Raw genomic sequence first — 19,981 nt, forward strand, 5'->3', positions numbered from 1 at the left:
TGATTACAAGTAGGGAGGTAAGAAGAAAATGCAAGTAGAGGATCCTAATTCATTTAGGGTTTGTTTGGGATGCCCTAAATAAGTGCACTTTTTGACTTTTTAGACTAAAAAGTTGAGAAAAAAATATGGTTGTTTGGGTTAACTTTTTGACTTCTTATGAAAAAATGTGTATTAAAAAATTGTATAAATTAGTGTGTATAGAAAAATTAGGATTTGAAGTTGTGCAGCCGTAATTTTTGACTTTTGGTGAATAGTGATAATTTTTTAATTTTTTGAATAATTTTTTGACTTTTTAACTTTTTGACTTTTTGGCCACATGTAAAATTTGGCCTTAATCAATTTTTATTTATTTTTTTTTTTTTTGGGGGGTAGTTGCTTGAAAGGGTAGTTTGGGAATTGAAAGAAGAATCCAAACAGTGGAAAGGTGTTCTTGAAGTATGAAAGTAGTAGATGATGTGACTGGAAACTGGACAGTCAGTTTTGGACGTTGAGAAGCCGTGGAATTGTAGTTGGTTCATTGGAATGTTAGTTTGAACCTCAACAACCAACCCAATTGCTATTAACGTGGCCGTGTTAAGAGCATCATTTGGCATTTCATTTTTAATTCAAAAAGCATAAAGGTAAAATTAGGTAAATGATTGAATAATATAAAATATTACATTTAAATTATAATTATTATATTTTTTTTATTTATAAAAATTAAAAAAAATCAAGTCAAACGAAACTAAAAAAGTCTAAACACGAAAAAGTCAATTAAAAAAACTAATGCCAAATGAAGACTAAGATTTCGTTTGGAATGTGAATTGATTTTTTAGCTTTTCGACTTTTCGGCTGGGGCTAAAAAAACTGGTTTGAATTGAGTTTTTTTGGCTTTTTTTTTTATTTTTATAAGAAAAAAATGAAATGATTATAGTTTAAATGTGACATTTTATCTTATTAACTTTTTAGTTTATTTTATCTTTTTGTGTCTATTTTAGCCTAATAACCCATGCCAAACATGAGCATTATTTATTTTTCATTATTTCCTTGGTAATTATATCCAAGCAAATAAACTAATTATAAATATCCATATACACGTTAATATTACAAAATGGTGAGGGGACAAAATCGATAACATTTTTTTCCCCTTTTTTTGGGTGGTGCAAGTATGAATGTGTAGAGGGAGAAGATACAAAATTGCAAAGATACAAAACAACAAATAAATAAATAAATAAAAAGTTGCATTTAATTTCTTCCACTTGTTCTCTCCACAAATCCAAATTGAAAAAACAGAGGATGGTATTCTTGTAATTCTGAATCATTTTTTCTATTTATAACAAGGTGATACTGCTGGTCATCCTTATGAATGCTTTAGAGAGAGAGAGAGAGAGAGAGAGAGAGAGAGATAAAGATAAAGAGGAAGAGAGTATGTGTACATGTGGTTCCATGCAAGTGAATTGGATCCCTCCTGGTAATGTTTCTTGCTCAAATGAGTATTCCAAACAGCAGTTCCAATCTTTTGCTTCTAAAAATTTTCACTTCTATATATATATGTATGCATATTTATTAATGCTATATACTCAGAAAAAATATTTAGAAAAGTATTCAGATACATACTGCGTGTAATTACATGCGTATGTGTCTATGTTTAAAACCAAAAGTCAGTGAAATATATATAGATGTATGTATGTACATGCATGGTGGTGATGATGGAGCTGCTGTTTCTGAGTTGCTCATTTGACCAAGCAATGTTAAAAATGGAGGTTAACATTAGACTCCCCTGGGATGGTAGATGTCAGTTTTCTTCTCTCAGTTGATATCAGATAAGTTCTCTTCCACTTTTCTCACTCTGCTATTAACCACCTACATCTATGATGGATTTATTAACTGACTCAACATCTTTGTAGAATTAATACAGAATTCTCTATTTATAAATCTCTCTCACCATGTTTCAAAAACACTCACGACTATTGAATATATCATGAAATTTTCATATTTCAATATTTTCACATGAGATCCAATAATTATGAGTGTTTTACAACAGGAAAGGAAAGGTTCAAAGACGGATTTTTTGGCTGATACAACTAATTTGAACATTGAGATCATGTTAGATGGTCACAACATTAAATGGTTAATTAATTAGAGCAATCAGATTATGATTTATTTAAATAACAGTATCAAGATTATCACAACATTATGAGTAGCGGAAATTAAGTATCGCGAATGATTTTTATTTTGACTAATATAACAAATTGTATAAATACCATATTACCTGATATTTGAAACCATGAGTGTGAGAGATCAAGCTAGGGTTAAGTATTATTAATTGGTTTCCTGTTCTTAAGGTTTATCATAACATTATCCCTGGTTCAATGGAAAGCAATTCATTTAATATTTTTTGCTAAATGCTAGTCTTTCTTTACTGGTTTAATAATGAATATTAAAAAATGAAAAGTAGTTATGATTAATTGGTAATAATATTATGATCATCTGATATTCAGTACCACCATGCTCATATGTAGCAATGGTGTACTAAAAAGTAAGAACTTTGAAGCTTTTCTGACATCAAATGAAGAGGATGAGGGGGAGAGAGAGTGTGTAAGATTTCATTTTCAATTCAGATTACCTTTAGCTTTTAACATGTTATTTAAATGAATAAAAAAAATTTGATGAAAATATAATTAGTAATTTTTGACCAAGTACTAACCAGATAGACATGGAATTCATGACTCGGCACCAAAAAATAATAACTTATTAGAGGGTGATTTGGAAAGATGATTAAAAGTTGATTTTTTTATTTTTTTTGCTTTTTATGTAAAAAATATGAAAAGTGATGTGATTCAAAATAAGTTAAAAGTTAAGGGCTTGTTTGACATGCACTAAAAAAATATTTTTTTTTTTTACATACATATACTTATTTGGATTGTATCAATCAACATCTCTCAACATTTCCTCTCTATTTTTTTTTTTAATTACTTTCTCTACTTTTCTACATATTTTTTTATAAAAATTAAAAAAATACACTTATTTAGAATATCTCAAATCGCCCCTCAAAGTTAACTTTTTACTAACTTCCTAAATTGCCCCCAGATAATTTCAGATATCTAATATCATTTTGAAAAAGTGTGTTTATCTTATAGCATAGTACTCATTTTGAAAAGGTACAAAACACACGAGCCATCCGTCAATGTTTCATCCGTAAAGTTTTTCTCTACATTATTGATTGTTAGTATTGCAGGGATAATGTAAGAAAAATGTTTAGTAGTTTTTAACTATCAGCTTTAAAAGAGTTTAAGAGAGTGGATTTCACTTATTGATGTGATATTTTGACCTTAAATATTTTTATTTTTTTTGAATTTTTATCTCATTATTGCTCAATTAGAGCTTCAAAATTAGAGAGATGAATCATTATTGATAATGTAATATGATGCTCTAAAATTACTTAATAATTATTTTGAAAGTATTGGAGCACATCGTTTTGTGTTTTCAAAAATAATAAAAATTACTTTTATACTGTGTGAAAGTAATTTTTTTAAATTCAAAAACATTTTTTTAGAATTTCCTTTGAAGGGTTGTTTTTAGAAAAAAATTTGAAAATAATTTTCGGAAACAATTTGGAGAAAATTTGACATGAATAGTTGAAAGGAATTCTCCGAAGAGAAAATGGATTATGGGAGTGGTTGACTTGAACTATTGATTGGTCAGTGCAGATATATGCCTCTGTCTATCTACCACATTGGAATAAACAATCAAATGTGTCTTTCCTTTGTTCCAACCACTGTGTAAGCCACGTACATGAGCAGGCTTCGTAAGATCCGTAAGTACATGAGCAGGTTTTTATTCTTTTAATTTTTTTGATATATAAACAAAACAGAAAATGAATAGAGGGTGCAAATCACAATTCATGTTGGAAAATTGTCTCTTTCATTTGTAGTTCACCATTAAATTAAACACACAATTTCGTACAAACTTTTTTAAGGAAAAAAAATCGTTAGAATTACTAATCAGTCAAAATATTGTTGATTTTGGACACAATTAACATTTTAAAGATAAGGCGTGGCTTCTCTTTAGTCTGATCTAAAATTAGAAGGTGTTATTGGACCTATAAGAGCTCATCACGGGTTCTATTTCGATAATCCGAACAGTTCAATGTGTAAAACTCATCGAGTATTATATACTTGTAAAAAATCACATTGATCGGATATCAATAGTTACATGATCAAATCAATTTTGTATAAAAAAAGAACGGTAAAAAAATAAACAGTTGACAGAAAATTGATCCAATGAGATAGCTATCGATATCCGATCAACATAATTTTTTACAAACACATAGTACTCGACGAGTTCTATATATTAAACTATTCAAATTATTAAAATGAGACCTATAATGAAATTTCACAAATCTGACGAAACATTTTAATCTGATCTGAGACTGGAGGACTCTACGATCAACACGCCTCAAAGTCAGATATAGGCATTGTTTGGGGTGTACTAATAATTACACACTTTTTATCTTTTTTTTATCACATCACCTCTCTACTTTTCTACACATCTTTTCATAAAAAATTAAAAAATACACTTATTTAAATCATTTCAAACCACCATATTTCTTATTCCATTCCGTTACTTGAAGAAACTCTTAGACAGTGACCTAGCAAATAGCTTTTTTGATGTGGATATCACGATTTTTTTAGTTCACCCCCAAAACCTTCAAATTTAAATCAATTTTTTTATTTTGCAAATTGAAAGTGACACCTCTGGTGGGGGCACACACCATTAATACAAATAATAAAAAGAAACAAATGAAGATAATGTTAGAAAAATGGTATTTTATAAGGTTTATTTTGAGTCAATTTTGAGTTTAAAATTGAGTAGGTCCCGAACGTCTTTTGGGACGGATTTGAAGAGGTGAAGTGTTCCTTGCCATGTAATAAGTCACACGGTGAAAGCGACTCGTCAAAACCATTTATGAGTGAATAGGGACATGACGTCGTTTTCGGGTTCATGGAATGAACATTTAAAGTTTTTAATGTGGGTTTCCTTGTGAGACTTGTCCCACATTGAAACTTTAAAAGAGTTTTGTTGAGTCTATAAGCTCTAGCCTACAACACTTGGGTTGGGCCCCAAGGGGTTGGTTCTTGTATTAATGTTTTGGATAAAATTCGTTTGAATTTTTTTTAAAAAAAATATTGCGGGAATTTAATTCAAATATTTTTTTGAATTCCAAATTTTTGTCCAACATTTAAGTCTCCTTCTGTCCGAAATTCCTCTCAGATTCAAACTGAAAAACTGCCCAGTAGGTTCGGTTTTAACTGCCCATTAGTTATAGATCTGTTACTTCCGAACAGATTCATAAATCTAGACAGTTTCAACTGTAGTAGTTAAATCTGTTGAAAACAGTTAGCATATCTGTTTGTTTTCAAAACAGCATCTATTGGATTCAAACCACACCTGTTCATTTGAATTTTATACCTGTTCGGACAACACTTGTGTGCCTATAAATACCAACATTCCAGCAGTGTTATTGTATCCGAAAATCAGTCTGCAACTTTCATATTGCTGTCCAGAATTTTCTCCTTTGCATTTTAATCTTCATTCTAGTTTTAGAGATAAAATAAAGAGAATTTAAGAGCACAAGGTTCTAGTTCGCCGTACAAATTTGTGTGGAGTGCTACTACAAGTTTGTGAAGATCATTGTATCCTGGGAGATAGATGCCACTCAACCATAAGCACCGTAGCGGGGCGAATCTGTCTTAAAGACAGAGTGTCATACACTCGACTTGGTCTTTTAATTTTTTTAATTCGGTTCGATAAATAAATTCGGTACGTTATTTATTTATTTTGTTTGATTTAGTTTCAATTTATTTTTTTTACACAGAAGATTGTTCCTACAATCTTAAGACACATTCGAATTATTCTGTTTACAGAATTTTTCGTTTGTTTCCTTTTCTCTTTCTTCGTTTAAGAAAATTATTTTCTGTGGATTTACAAAATAATATTCTGGTTGGAAAAACAAATAGTGTTTATATGCTATTTGACAGATAGTAGTAATATACTGTCTATTTTCTTTGACAACTAGTTGTAATATACTGGTATCATTAACAATTCAGAATATATTTTTGTAGAATTTTTTCAGAAATTAATTTTGGTTTTTAGAAATTATTTTCTGAGTATTCATTAATTAAAATTCTGTTTCAGTGTTTTAATTATTGAAGTGTTACAGAAATTTAATTTTCTGTGTGAAATTAATTTGGTTAAATAAAATTTTATTTTATTTTCAAATTAATTGAAAAATAAAAGTTACATTCTTGTTTCTTTTATTTTTACAGAATTTAATTCTGTGAATTTGGATTAATTTCTGTGTAGTATAAATTCTAATTATTAATTTTGTTTTATAAATTAAAATTAATGGCTACTGAAACAAATGCTCAAACAAGTACTATTGTTGTGGCTGCAATGACGCCAACCCCCTTTTCTGTTGTGACAGTACCGGTAAATCACGGTGAAAAGCCAGAGAAGTTCTCAGGAACTGATTTTAAAACATGGCAACAGAAAATGTTATTTTATCTTACAACTCTGAACCTGTCTCGTTTCCTCTATGAGGATGCTCTTATTTTGAAAGAGGATGAAACCGACTGGCAAGTGGTTGCTGTGGTTGATGCCTGGAAACATATTGATTTCTTTTGCTGAAATCACATCTTGAACGGACTTGACAACACACAACGTCTACAGTCCAATCAAAACAGCAAAGGAACTTTGGGAGTCGTTTGAGAAAAGTACAAAACGGAAGATGCCGGCTCAAAGAAATTTGTGGTTGGTAAATTCCTAGATTTTGTAATGGTTGATTCTAAGACTGTGATCAGCCAAGTTCAAGATCTCCAACTCATTCTGCATGACATTCACACAGAAGGCATGTCTCTTAGTGAATCCTTCCAAGTTGCTGCCTTAATTGAGAAATTACCACAAGGCTGGAAGGAATTCAAGAACTATCTCAAACGCAAGCGCAAAGAAATGTCTTTGAAAGAATTAATTGTGCGTTTGAGGATTGAGGAGGACAACCGCAATTCTGAAAAACGGGCTGGTAAGCATCCTATGGTATCTAAAGCAAATGTGGTGGAACATGCTTCAAAAACCAAAAAACGGAAGTTTTCTGGAGAATGTTCATCACAAGGCTCTAAAGGGGAAGAGAATAAAAAGTACAAGTTTAATGGCAAATGTTACATCTGTGACAAAGAGAGACATCGGGCCAAAGATTGTCGTAGCAAAGACAAAAGCAAAATAAGAACAAACAAGAAGCCTGCTCAACCCAATATGACCGAAGTGGATAATATTTCTAATGGTGTAGATGATATCAATCTTTCTGCAGTTGTTTCCGAGGCAAATCTTATCGGAAATCCTAAAGAATGGTGGGTGGACACTGGTGCTACTCACCATATCTGTGTCGACAAAAGATGTTCACATCTTATTCTATAGTGGACAATGATGAACAACTTTTTATGGGCAACTCCTCTTCCAAAGTTGAAGGGCAAGGGAAGATTGTTCTCAAGATGACATCTGGAAAGGAACTCACTCTCAACAATGTGCTGCATGTACCGGACATTCGCAAGAATCTTGTTTCCAGATCTTTGTTGATTAAGAATGGGTTTAGGCTAGTATTTGAGAGTGATAAATTTGTACTTACTAAGAATGGGATGTATGTAGGGAAAGGTTACATGTCTGATGGCCTTTTCAAGATAAATGTAATGACCGTTGTACCCTCAGTTATTAATAAAAATACATTTTCTTCTTATTTGCTTGAGTCTTCAAATTTATGGCATGGTAGACTAGGACATGTTAATTATAGATCTTTACGTAGATTAATTAATATGGAATATTTACCTAAATTTGGCATTGATTCAAATCATAAATGTGAAATTTGCGTTGAAGCAAAATTATCCAAAACTCCTTTTCATTCAATTGAAAGAAGTACGGAACCACTTGAATTAATTCATAGTAACATTTATGATTTTAAATCAATTCAAACGAGAGGTGAGAAAAAATATTTTATAACTTTTATAGATGACTATACTAGATATAGTTATGTTTATTTAATTCGATCCAAGGATGAAACTTTGGAAACTTTCATTCAATATAAAAATGAAGTTGAAAATCAACTTGGTAAGAAAATCAAAAAATTAAGAAGTGATAGAAGTGGTGAATATGAATCACCTTTTAATGAGTTTTGTAAAGAACATGGAATAATTCATCAATCCACCACTCCTTACTCACCTTAGCAAAATGGAATTGCTGAAAGGAAAAATAGGACTTTTGTCACGACCCAAACCCGCCCCTATAGGTTTAGCATCGTAACCGGCCAGTAATCGTTGGATTACCGAAGGCCTCTGAACAGCTTAACAAAATTAAGGGGCTAGCGGAAGCAAATACATAAATATAGTTATCTAATGAGTTGTGCTGACTTATATGAAAAGAATATTTAAAACTTTATATACATAATCAAAAATCATTCATACATTATACCCACACACATTACAGTATTTTAAGTACAGTCAATGACATCAAATCAAGTCTTATATAAACAGAAACCACAGAACTTAAACACAGGACGCTTCGGAAACCTCCACGTGAGGCACAATAGTTGGCTGATAACGGACCACAGATCCAAACAAAAGCCTTCAGGCTCGAACTCTAGAATGCTCACCTATACATACATATATATATATATATACAAACAGTGAGCTAAAGCCCAGTGAATAACATTAAGGTAAAGAGGTTAGTGAACGAAATCCGAACATATCATAAGCAGAAAACAGATCATAGCATAATCATTCTCATATTAGAACATAATAATGGTACATCCCATGGAACACATCACAGAACGTGTTCCGACTAGAGTAATCGGTTCCGGATACCGATTAAGCACATATCACCACAATGAAGTGGCTAACGAGATCTCGTAATTACTTGTATGTCATGGACCCGCATTTTCATGCCGTCCCCCATGACTTGGGACTATCTATGGATGCCATAATAGATTTCAAACATGGAATATTCGTTCACGAAAACAGATATCATTTCAGAAATCATAGCTTATCACATTTCATTTGGAACATAATTTCATATAAACGTATCTTTACGATAACGTTACTCACAGTGGTTCCAGTAAGCGGTCAATCAATCCTCGAGTCTTGACCTACAATCACAAAATACATAACACAAGCATGTCTTATCATTACACATTCAAGTGGCCATTAAGGCTTAGCTTTCATTGCATTGGTTCTTATTCTTTCTTATCATAATGCCTAAAACACACACTTGCAGTCTCGGAATTTAGTACATTCTTTTCTTAGTGTGTTTCTAATCCATAACCTTATTACTATGGCTTAATTAAGGCTTAGGAATGCCTAAGATGCAATGAGGATGCCAAAACATGCCTTGGAACACTTAGGCAAAATTTCTGAAAACAAGGTCCACGCTCGAGCGTAGCTTTCCTCGCTCGAGCGGACATGCAAAATGTGAATGGTCGCTTGAGCGCACATTCCTTCGCTCGAGCGATCTGTAAACGACATGAAACTTCTGGGAGCTTGCAATTCACACTCGAGCGGACTTTTGGTCGCTCGAGCGGAGTGCACGCACACAGAGTGGTCGCTCGCGCGTGAACTCCCACGCTCAAGGGTAGATGCATATTCTGGAATTTCCAGATTGCACCTTCAAGCTCAAAACTCGAATTCCGACCTTCAAAACACATCCCTTGGGCCCCAAAACTTGAGATAACATAGTAAACTTGTAGAACATGATGAATTAAGCATTATTTCATAAAATTATGGCCCAAAAGTTTGTTAAAAACTCACAATTTCAACTTAAAACATGATGAATGTTCATGAACACAACATGCATGAATTTTTTCATGTATCAAACTCCTCAAAACATGATCAAACCCCACAAAACAACTTGGTACTTGATGATTTCCCTAAATGAAGATGAATTTCAAACAAGCAAGAGAGAATTTTTGGAAATCATGCTCAATTTGTAAGAAAATTGACATGCATGCATGAATTGCAACTCAAACTCTATTCTAAGCTCAATATACACATTTAAACTCATAATCTTGAAGAAATTTCATGTTAAATGACTTAGTTACACAATCTAGAGGTTGTAATCTTACCTAGAGTCTAGAATTAACTAGATTCTTGCACAAAATTAATGAACTCAAGCAAAGCCTTCAATTTCTACCTTTAATTTCTTCTTCTTCTCTCTCACTAGAATGCACTCTCTCTCTTTCTCAAGTAAACTCTCAGATTTTGGCACTCAAGGAATGAGGGGAAAGGAGCTAAATGTGTTGAATATAAAGTTATGATGCCAAAATACATTAGTTAGAATATTAGGCTAACCAAACATGACTTAATTAATCGTTCTGAATCAATTTTTAATAAAATTTGCCATATGGTTCTAAAAATTCCAAATAACATATCGGTGTAGTCAATTTCGGTTTCAGATGCCGATAAGGCTTTCAATTTACATATTAAAGTGGAATTTCAAACAGATATTTCTATAAGTAACAGATAGAAGGCCAAATATCATGCAATTTACATACTAACCCCAATAATTCATTTGATCCACTCAATTAGCATCATTAAATACGGATTAGTGGCTAATTACGGATAGGGGTTGTTACAGTCTCCCCACCTTAAAAAGTTTGGTCCTCCAAACTCAAGTTATCTTATATCAAAAGAAATGATGTTCATCAAAATATAACTGCAATTCTTTACAAAACAGAAGCATAACCATATTCATAAATATGCTCATAACCCAATCTCGACCTTAGCTTCATACCGAAACAGAATCACAAATCATATACAAAGATTAGGGTTCGTATCAAAACAGAGTCTAATACGTATTCAGATTTTGCTCAGAAACACATTCATATACATGTTCATATTCATATTCTTGCCCAAATCATACACAGATGTCACAAGTCTTGCTAAAACATATGTGGTGTATTTATTAACACAACAGAACAGATACAGAACAGATGCAGACATAGCAGATACAGAATAGATACAGACACGTTATGGTTATAAATAACTAGTTCCATAAAGGAACCTCCGAATCCGGGTAACAGAACAGAACAGAAGCTGAGCCCCCGTGACAGGGCCTCTAGTACGGGTAACAGAGTGCAGACAGAAATAAGTTCCATAAAGGAACCTTCGATACAGGGTAACAGCTAACAGATATCACATAATACCAAGAGTCACACGAATACATATCAGAGATTAGACAATTATTCATTGCACAACACATAATATTTCAGAAAATAGATCCCCTTTTGACATACAGAAAACAAATACAATTGAACACAACTTTACTACGTTATTAATCACATTACTCATATCAAGTACTTATCGGGGTCATAGATTCACACTGTTTCCATTTTCATAAGTAATTTCCCCCGTTAAGTTACAGAGATTTGATTATTCATTACCGAGTCATTCATCCGATCTTTGTTCAACTTGGTTTTCAATTCGGTAATCCATTACAGTTAGTCTAGGTCACCCAAAGTATAGCAGAAATACAAGGCAATTTCGTACATTAACCCCATAGCAGTAAACGAAATTCCGAAGTAATCATTCATATACTATTCATCAGCCTCAGTTTCCACAGATTCAATCGTACTTTGTGTTAACACAGAAGCAGTCATACTGATTACATATACCCCTAGGTAGTCAGAGTTTATAATCAACCAGTCTGTTGCCACAAATCCTATCAGTTTTGAAGTACAGTAACACCAAAACAATCATGCTCTAGTCAACCAAGTTCATGGTAGTAACGGTAATACCGGAGTAATTAACCACGTGTCATGCATACGGTATTTCCATATTTTCCAAGCACAAGTTACAAAATTTCATAATCTCATTCACATGTTTTCCCAATCAGTTATAGGCATATAGTAAGAAGCTATTCGTAATCGCATAGTCTGCTGTTGACAGTTCACATTCTTCCTAAGGGTTCAAGATTGATTCTAATTCCCATTCGGTTAGTTCCCTTAGCAACATGGCCCTGTTATTCAAGCATAAGCAATTCACAATCCCCCATAATGTATTCGATCAGATAATAGCTCTCAATAAAGGTCTCCTCAGACCAAATCAATGAAAGTTCAACCAGGTCATAGCAGACGCAAGTTCTACCCAGTCATATCAAATCAAAGTTCAAGCGTGAGTCCTCAAACAGAAGTTCTCTCAGGTAATCAAAGGTCTCATTAAACCATAGTTCTATCAGATTAGATCAGGTAAAGGTTCTAGTTCATACTTCATTCGCTTAGGTGCATAGTCAATAGTTCTACAGTTGTTCTAAGTTCCTCGGTTCTCAAATCACATCAGAGTTATGTATCACAATAGTTCACATCGAAGAGTTCAGGTCATACATAATGTTACATTCTCCAAGTAAGTTCACATGTGGATGCACAGGCATGTCATTGTTCATATCAAGAAGTAAGCATCACAATCAATATAACAATTTCCCAGAGTCATGGTCCCAACGGTCAAGTTATCAACAAATAATCATATCAAGCATTCTGGGCAACGGTATAGTCATATATATATACATGTCCAGAGTCTAATAACCTTCCCAATACAGATTCACGAGGTCTATGTACAAATGAACACAAAATAGTTTTCCCAGATACAATAGATAAGGCGACAAGTCATAAGTTTACTCAGTCTAAATACAATTGCAGTAGATACAAAGAATGTGTCGAGTTCAATTAATTAACATCCTACGCAAAGGTATAGGCATATGTAAGTCTAAGCATTTTCCATATCCAGTCAATAATAGTGTGTCTCCATATTTAACAGTTCAAGCATAGTTCAACAGGTCAGTCACGATAGTTCATATCAACCAGTAAGTCTCTAAGTGTTCATTAACCATGATTCAATCCCATCAATTCTAATAGTATTACAAGCATGGAAACATACAGACAAGTACGAGTCCAAAATCAATTATCATTTAGGCATTCGTTCACAATTCATAAGCAAAAGTTCGTTCTTCCAAACTGACATAGGTTCTCAATTTCAAAATTTCGTACGTGGCTGATTCATGTATATTATTCGAGATCACGGTCTACTCATTTGATGATGTCAGTCAATATATAACAATTTAGTTCAAGTCATGGTTGTACAGATTTCCCAAACTATAGTCAATCATAATGTGTTCCCATGTCTAATAATTCTAGCATAGTTCAAAGGGTCATACCTAATAGTTCATATTAAATTTTGCAATACGGTACAAGGATTTAACCCAGCAAATTCTCATCGTCCATAAGTCTCAACAATTCCCAAGGCTCAAGTGATTCGTTATAGGGTTTCGAGCATTTCACATAAAATTTACATTAAATAGTAAGTCTTCAAGACAGTTAATAACTAAGGTTCATAACTCTAATAATTCAATTGGTCCAATTAACATGTCCACAATCTATATCAAGTTAAGGAATATACACCTTCCACACAAATCCCTGTATAAACAATTGCACATAGTTAAGGTAATACCTGCGTCAGTCATTTCAGTATTCCGAGCATTTTCTGGAACTAGGGTGTAAACCCTTCTTTGCCTCTTGGTGTTGTTCGGATGAGTTCTCGACCAAGATTTAGCCAAGTGCCCTTTCTGACCACATCTAAAACAAGCCCCTGATACCCAATGTTGTTTCCCACATTCTTTACAAGTAGGTATACCATTGTTCACATTGCTTTCCCGGCTTTCTTTGTTCACAGTTTTCGCCCTAGATTTTTCATTCGCAGAAGTTATCGAATTACTAGTCATTTCGACTTTCTGTTTCTTCTGTTTCGTTCTTTCTGATTCAGTTGATGATGTTGATTTTGATATTTTCAAGGCTGCTATGTTTGCCTCGGACATTAAGGCCCTATTAAGAACATCCATGTATTTTGGCAATTTTAAGACGCCAACTCGATCAAACACATCCAAGTCAAGCCCACCTTCAAATTTTCTAGCCTTTTTGTAGTTAGTGTCTATCATGTGGGGTGCATAACGGGCTAACTCAGTAAATTTTGTTTCATATTCAGCCACAGTCATTTTGCCTTGTTTTAGTTGTTCAAATTCGGATACCTTCCTATCCCGGATGCATTGGGGAAAGTATTTTTCGAAGAAAATTTCTTTAAACCTATCCCATGTCACACCTTCATTATCATTCGGTACTAACATCCACCATCTCCTAGCTTCTTCCTTGAGTGTGAATGTTGCCAACAAAACTTTATGTGCCTCAGTACACAAAAATACTTCAAATATTTACTCAGTTTCTAAAACCCAAGCCTCGGCTTTTAACGGTTCAATACCCCCCTGAAATTCCGGTGGTTTCATCTTATTGTATTTCTGTGTCAGTGTTATCATATCATAATTAGCTGGTTCAAGTACGTGTATTTGCCCTTGTTGCTGTTGTTTTAGATTTTCGGATAAAGCTTCAACCATTCTTTCTAACCGGCTAATTCTAGTGTCAGAAGATTCAGATTCGTCTATATTCCTTGTCATTTCCATTGGCTACACACAAACAGGGTGCTTATTAATATAAGGAAAGTTCTCACTGTTCTCATATTTCATTTCATATCAGACGTGTTTATACTTTCATTTCAATTTAGATACAGTCACATGATCCCTTACTTTCATACGTTCATATTCACATAGATTCCACATTCGGTATTGAAATTAACATTACATGTTATTCCACTTAACTTCTTTGATCATGCGCAAAGGTTTCATTTCGATTCATTCTCAATAAGGATGTGTTCATACACTTAAACATGGTGATGCAATGCCCCTATTTCATTTCTAGGACATCCTATAGCTCATATGGACACGTGTGTGCGGTATAACTCGTGCTCTAATACCACTCTGTCACGACCCAAACCCGCCCCTATAGGTTTAGCATCGTAACCGTCCAGTAATCCTTGGATTACCGAAGGCCTCTTAATAGATTAACAAAATTAAGGGGCTAGCAGAAGCAAATACATAAATATAGTTGTCCAATGAGCTGTGCTAACTTATATGAACAGAATATTTGAAATTTTATATACATAATCAAAAATCATTCATACATTATACCCACACACATTACAGTATTTTAAGTACAGCCAACGACATCAAATCAAGTCTTATATAAACAGAAACCACATAAATTAAACACAGGACGCTTCAGAAACCTCCACGTGAGGCACAATGGTTGGCTGACAACGGACCACAGATCCAAACAAAAGCCTTCAGGCTCGAACTCTAGAATGCTCACCTATACATATATATATATATATATATATATACAAATAGTTCTAAAGCCCAGTGAATAACATTAAGGTAGAGGGGTTAGTGAACGAAATCCGAACATATCATAAGCAGAAAATAGATCATAGCATAATCATCCTCATATCAGAACGTAATAATGGTACATCCCATAGAACACATCACAGAACGTCTTCCGACTAGAGTAATCAGTTCCGGATACCGATTAAACACATATCACCACAATGAAGTGGCTAACGAGATCTCGTAATTACTTGTATGTCATGGACCCGCATTTTCATGCCGTCCCCCATGACTTGGGACTATCTATGGATGCCATAATAGATTTCAAACATGGAATATTCGTTCACGAAAACAGATATCATTTCAGAAATCATAGCTTATCACATTTCATTTGGAACATAATTTCATATAAACGTATCTTTACGATAACGTTACTCACAGTGGTTCCAGTAAGCGGTCAATCAATCCTCGAGTCTTGACCTACAATCACAAAATACATAACACAAGCATGTCTTATCATTATACATTCAAGTGTCCATTAAGGCTTAACTTTCATTACATTGGTTCTTATTCTTTCTTATCATAATGCCTAAAACACACACTTGCAGTCTCGGAATTTAGTACATTCTTTTCTTAGTGTGTTTCTAATCCATAACCTCATTACTATGAGTTAATTAAAGCTTAGGAATGCCTAAGATGCAATGAGGATGCCAAAACATGCCTTGGAACACTTAGGCAAAATTTCTGAAAATAAGGTCCACGCTCGAGCGTAGCTTTCCTTGCTCGAGCGGACATGCAAAATGTGAATGGTCGCTCGAGCACACATTCCTTCACTCAAGCGATCTGTAAACGACATGAAACTTCTGGGAGCTTGCAATTCATGCTCGAGCGGACTTTTGGTCGCTCGAGCGGAGTGCACGCACACAGAGTGGTCGCTCGAGCGTGAACTCCCACGCTCGAGCGTAGATACAAATTCTAGAATTTCCAGATTGCACATTCAAGCTCAAAACTCGAATTCCAACCTTCAAAGCACATCCCTTGGGCCCCAAAACTTGAGATAACATAGTAAACTTGTAGAACATGATGAATTAAGCATTATTTCATAAAATCATGGCCCAAGAGTTTGTTAAAAACTCACAATTTCAACTTAAAACATGATGAATGTTCATGAACACAACATGCATGAATTTTTTCTTGTATCAAACTCCTCAAAACATTATCAAACCCCACAAAACAGCTTGGAACTTGATGATTTCCCTAAATGATGATGAATTTCAAACAAGCAAGAGAGAATTCTTGGAAATCATGCTCAATTTGTAAGAAAATGGACATGCATGCATGAATTGCAACTCAAACTCTATTCTAAGCTCAATATACACATTCAAACTCATAATCTTGAAGAAATTTCATGTTAAATGACTTAGTTACACAATCTAGAGGTTGTAATCTTACCTAGAGTCTAGAATTAACTAGATTTTTGCACAAAATTGATGAACTCAAGCAAAGCCTTCAACTTCTACCTTTAATTTCTTCTTCTCTCTCACTAGAATGCACTCTCTCTCTCTCTCTCTCGCAAGTAAACTCTCAAATTTTGGCACTCAAGGAGTGAGGGGAAAGGAGCTAAATGTGTTGAATATAAAGTTATAATGCCAAAATACATTAGTTAGAATATTAGGCTAACCAAACATGACTTAATTAATCGTTCTGAATCAATTTTTAATAAAATTTGCCATATGGTTCTAAAAATTCCAAATAACATATCGGTGTAGTCAATTTCGATTTCGGATGCCGATAAGGCTTTCAATTTACATATTAAAGTGGAATTTCAAACAGATATTTCTATAAGTAACAAATAGAAGGCCAAATATCATGCAATTTACATACTAACCCCAATAATTCATTTGATCCACTCAATTGGCATCATTAAATACGGATTAGTGGCCAATTACGGATAGGGGTTGTTACAACTTTAAAAGAAATGATGAATGCCATGTTAATCAGTTCTGGATTACCTCAGAACTTGTGGGGGAAAGCAATACTTTCTACTAACTATATACTTAATAAAGTACCCCGAAAGAAAATGAATCAAACACCTTATGAATTGTGGCATGGAAGAATATCATCCTACAAATACTTAAAAGTGTGGGGGTGTTTGGCTAAAGTGGCTATTCCTAATCTTAAAAAGGCTAAGATAGGTCCTAAGACCATTGATTACATTTTCATTGGTTATGCTAAGAATAGTAGTGCATATCGATTTTTTATTCATAAATCAGAACATTCTGAAATGCATGTAAATACTATTATTGAATCTCAGAATACATCTTTCTTTGAACATGTATTTCCAAATAAGACTGGATAAGAGACTAGTAATAATAAGAGATCTTTTGATGATATTACTAATAATGATCAAAAACATGATCAAGAGTAAGAGTTAGATCAGAATGAGGAAGAGGAACCTAGGCGTAGTAAACGTGCTAGAACCTCAAAATCTTTTGGTCCAGATTTCCTAACATTTTTGTTAGAAAATGAGCCTTTAACTTTTAAAGAGGCTATGTCCAGTCCTGAGGCTCCTTTATAGAAAGAAGCTATCAATAGTGAAGTTGAATCCATCTTGCAAAATCACACTTGGAAATTGGTGGATTTGCCACCAGGTTGTAAACCTCTCGGGTACAAGTGGATTTTCAAAAGAAAATTAAAAGTTGATGGATCAATTAACAAATACAAGGCAAGACTTGTGGTCAAAAGTTTTAGACAAAAAGAATGTCTTGATTACTTTGACACATACTCACCGGTTACTAGAATAACATTCATTAGAATGTTAATTGCCATTGCATCTTTATACAATTTAGAAATTCATCAAATGGATATAAAAACCGCTTTCTTAAATGGTGAGTTAAATGAAGAAATTTACATGGAACAACCAAAAGGTTTTTCTGTTCTAGGAAAAGAAAAGAAAGTGTGTAAATTAGTTAAATCATTATATGGTTTAAAACAAGTGCCAAAGCAATGGCATGAGAAATTTGACAAGGCAATGATGTCAAATGTATTCAAAATTAATGAGTGTGACAAATGTGTTTATATTAAAAACACAGACAAAGGTTATGTCATTATATGTCTTTATTTAGATGATATGCTTATCATAGGTAGTAATAATGATATGATTAAAACTACTAAGAGAATGTTGAATAAACATTTTGACATAAAGGACATAGGCATTGCTGATATAATTCTTGGTATGAAAATTACCAAAACATCATAAGGATATGCTTTGTCACAATCTCATTACATTGAGAAAATACTTGACAAATTCAGCAAAGATGATGATCATCTTGCTAGAACACCTGTAAATGTTAATTTATATCTTTCTAAAAATGTACAGGAAAGTATTTCTCAATTAGAGTATGCCCAAATTATTGGAAGCTTAATGTACTTGATGAACTACACTTGCCCGGATATAGCTTATGCAGTAAGTAAATTAAGTAGATATACGAGTAACCCAGGAGTAGAATACTAGAAAGTAATTATAAGGGTTCTAAGATATCTCTGATTTACTCGTAACATTAGGCTTCATTATACTAGATATCCAGCAGTACTTGAAGGATACTGTGATGCAAACTAGATATCGGATACTAGAGACTCAAAATCCACCAGTGGATATGTCTTTACTCTTGGTGGGGCGGCTATATCTTGGAAATCTTCCAAACAGACTTGCACCGCTAGGTCTACTATGGAATCAGAATTCATAGCTTTAGACAAAGTAGGGGAAGAAGCAGAATGGCTTCGCCACTTTCTTGAAGATATTCCAATATGGCCAAAACCGGTGCCTGCTATATGCATACATTGTGATAGTCAATCAGCAATTAGTAGAGCACAGAGTCATATATATAACGGTTAGTCACGACACATTCGTCGTCGACATAACACCGTGCAACAATTACTCTCCAATGGAATTATGTCCATTGAATATGTGAAGTCTAAAGACAACATAGTAGATCCACTAACCAAAGGGTTAGCAAAAGAGTTAGTTGAGAATTTATCGAGGGGAATGGGACTAAAGCCTATTAAATAAGAGTTACCATAACGGCAACCCAACCTAGTTGATTGGAGATCTGAAGATCTAGGTTCAAAGGGACAACCGAGTTGTGAATGACTCAGAAAGATCACTGGGGAGTCTAACTCCTACCCATTTCTATGATGAAATAGTGATGTCTGCAACGTTTTAGGTTAAGTAATACTTTTAATGATTCTTATATCTAGGCAAACCTTGTGGAGTATAGCAAGATACTCTTCATAAGAATCACCTATGTGAATGTGAACTGGGCCGGTTCTATGAGATTTGTAAAGGGCTATAATTCTCTAGAGCACTCATGAAAGACCAGGTTGTTCAGGGCCAAAATGAACACAATAGTGAGAACTAAGCTGTGTTTGGAGATATACTGTGTGAGTTCTATTGTCTTGGTTTACACAAACGGCTGAACAGTTCAAGACATCATGTTCACTGATTAGCTAGTAAATCCGATAGTGTCTCACAAGGGAAGATTCAAAGCCAAAAGCTACATATCCTTTGCAGAATATTTCCAATTTTTGTACTCTCTGTATTTAGATCATGTTGTTGCATTTTTCTTTATCAAATTCCATTCATGTGGGGGATTGTTGGAACAATGGTGTTTTATAAAGCTTATTTTGGGCCAACTTTGAGCTCAAA

General features: G+C 33.8%; 1 long non-coding RNA gene across 1 annotated transcript; it reads left to right on the forward strand.

The window, feature by feature from the left end:
- Positions 1-1,361: 1,361 nt before the first annotated feature.
- LOC145796813 (uncharacterized) lies at positions 1,362-7,768 on the forward strand. The gene is made up of 2 exons (XR_014337346.1): positions 1,362-3,796; positions 6,467-7,768. It is a non-coding gene; the product is annotated as an uncharacterized LOC145796813 (long non-coding RNA).
- The last annotated feature ends 12,213 nt before the right edge of the window (positions 7,769-19,981 follow it).

This window comes from Camellia sinensis, chromosome 8 (genome assembly GCF_055761805.1).
Source record: "Camellia sinensis isolate YWXY chromosome 8, ASM5576180v1, whole genome shotgun sequence".
Taxonomy (NCBI): Eukaryota; Viridiplantae; Streptophyta; class Magnoliopsida; order Ericales; family Theaceae; genus Camellia; species Camellia sinensis.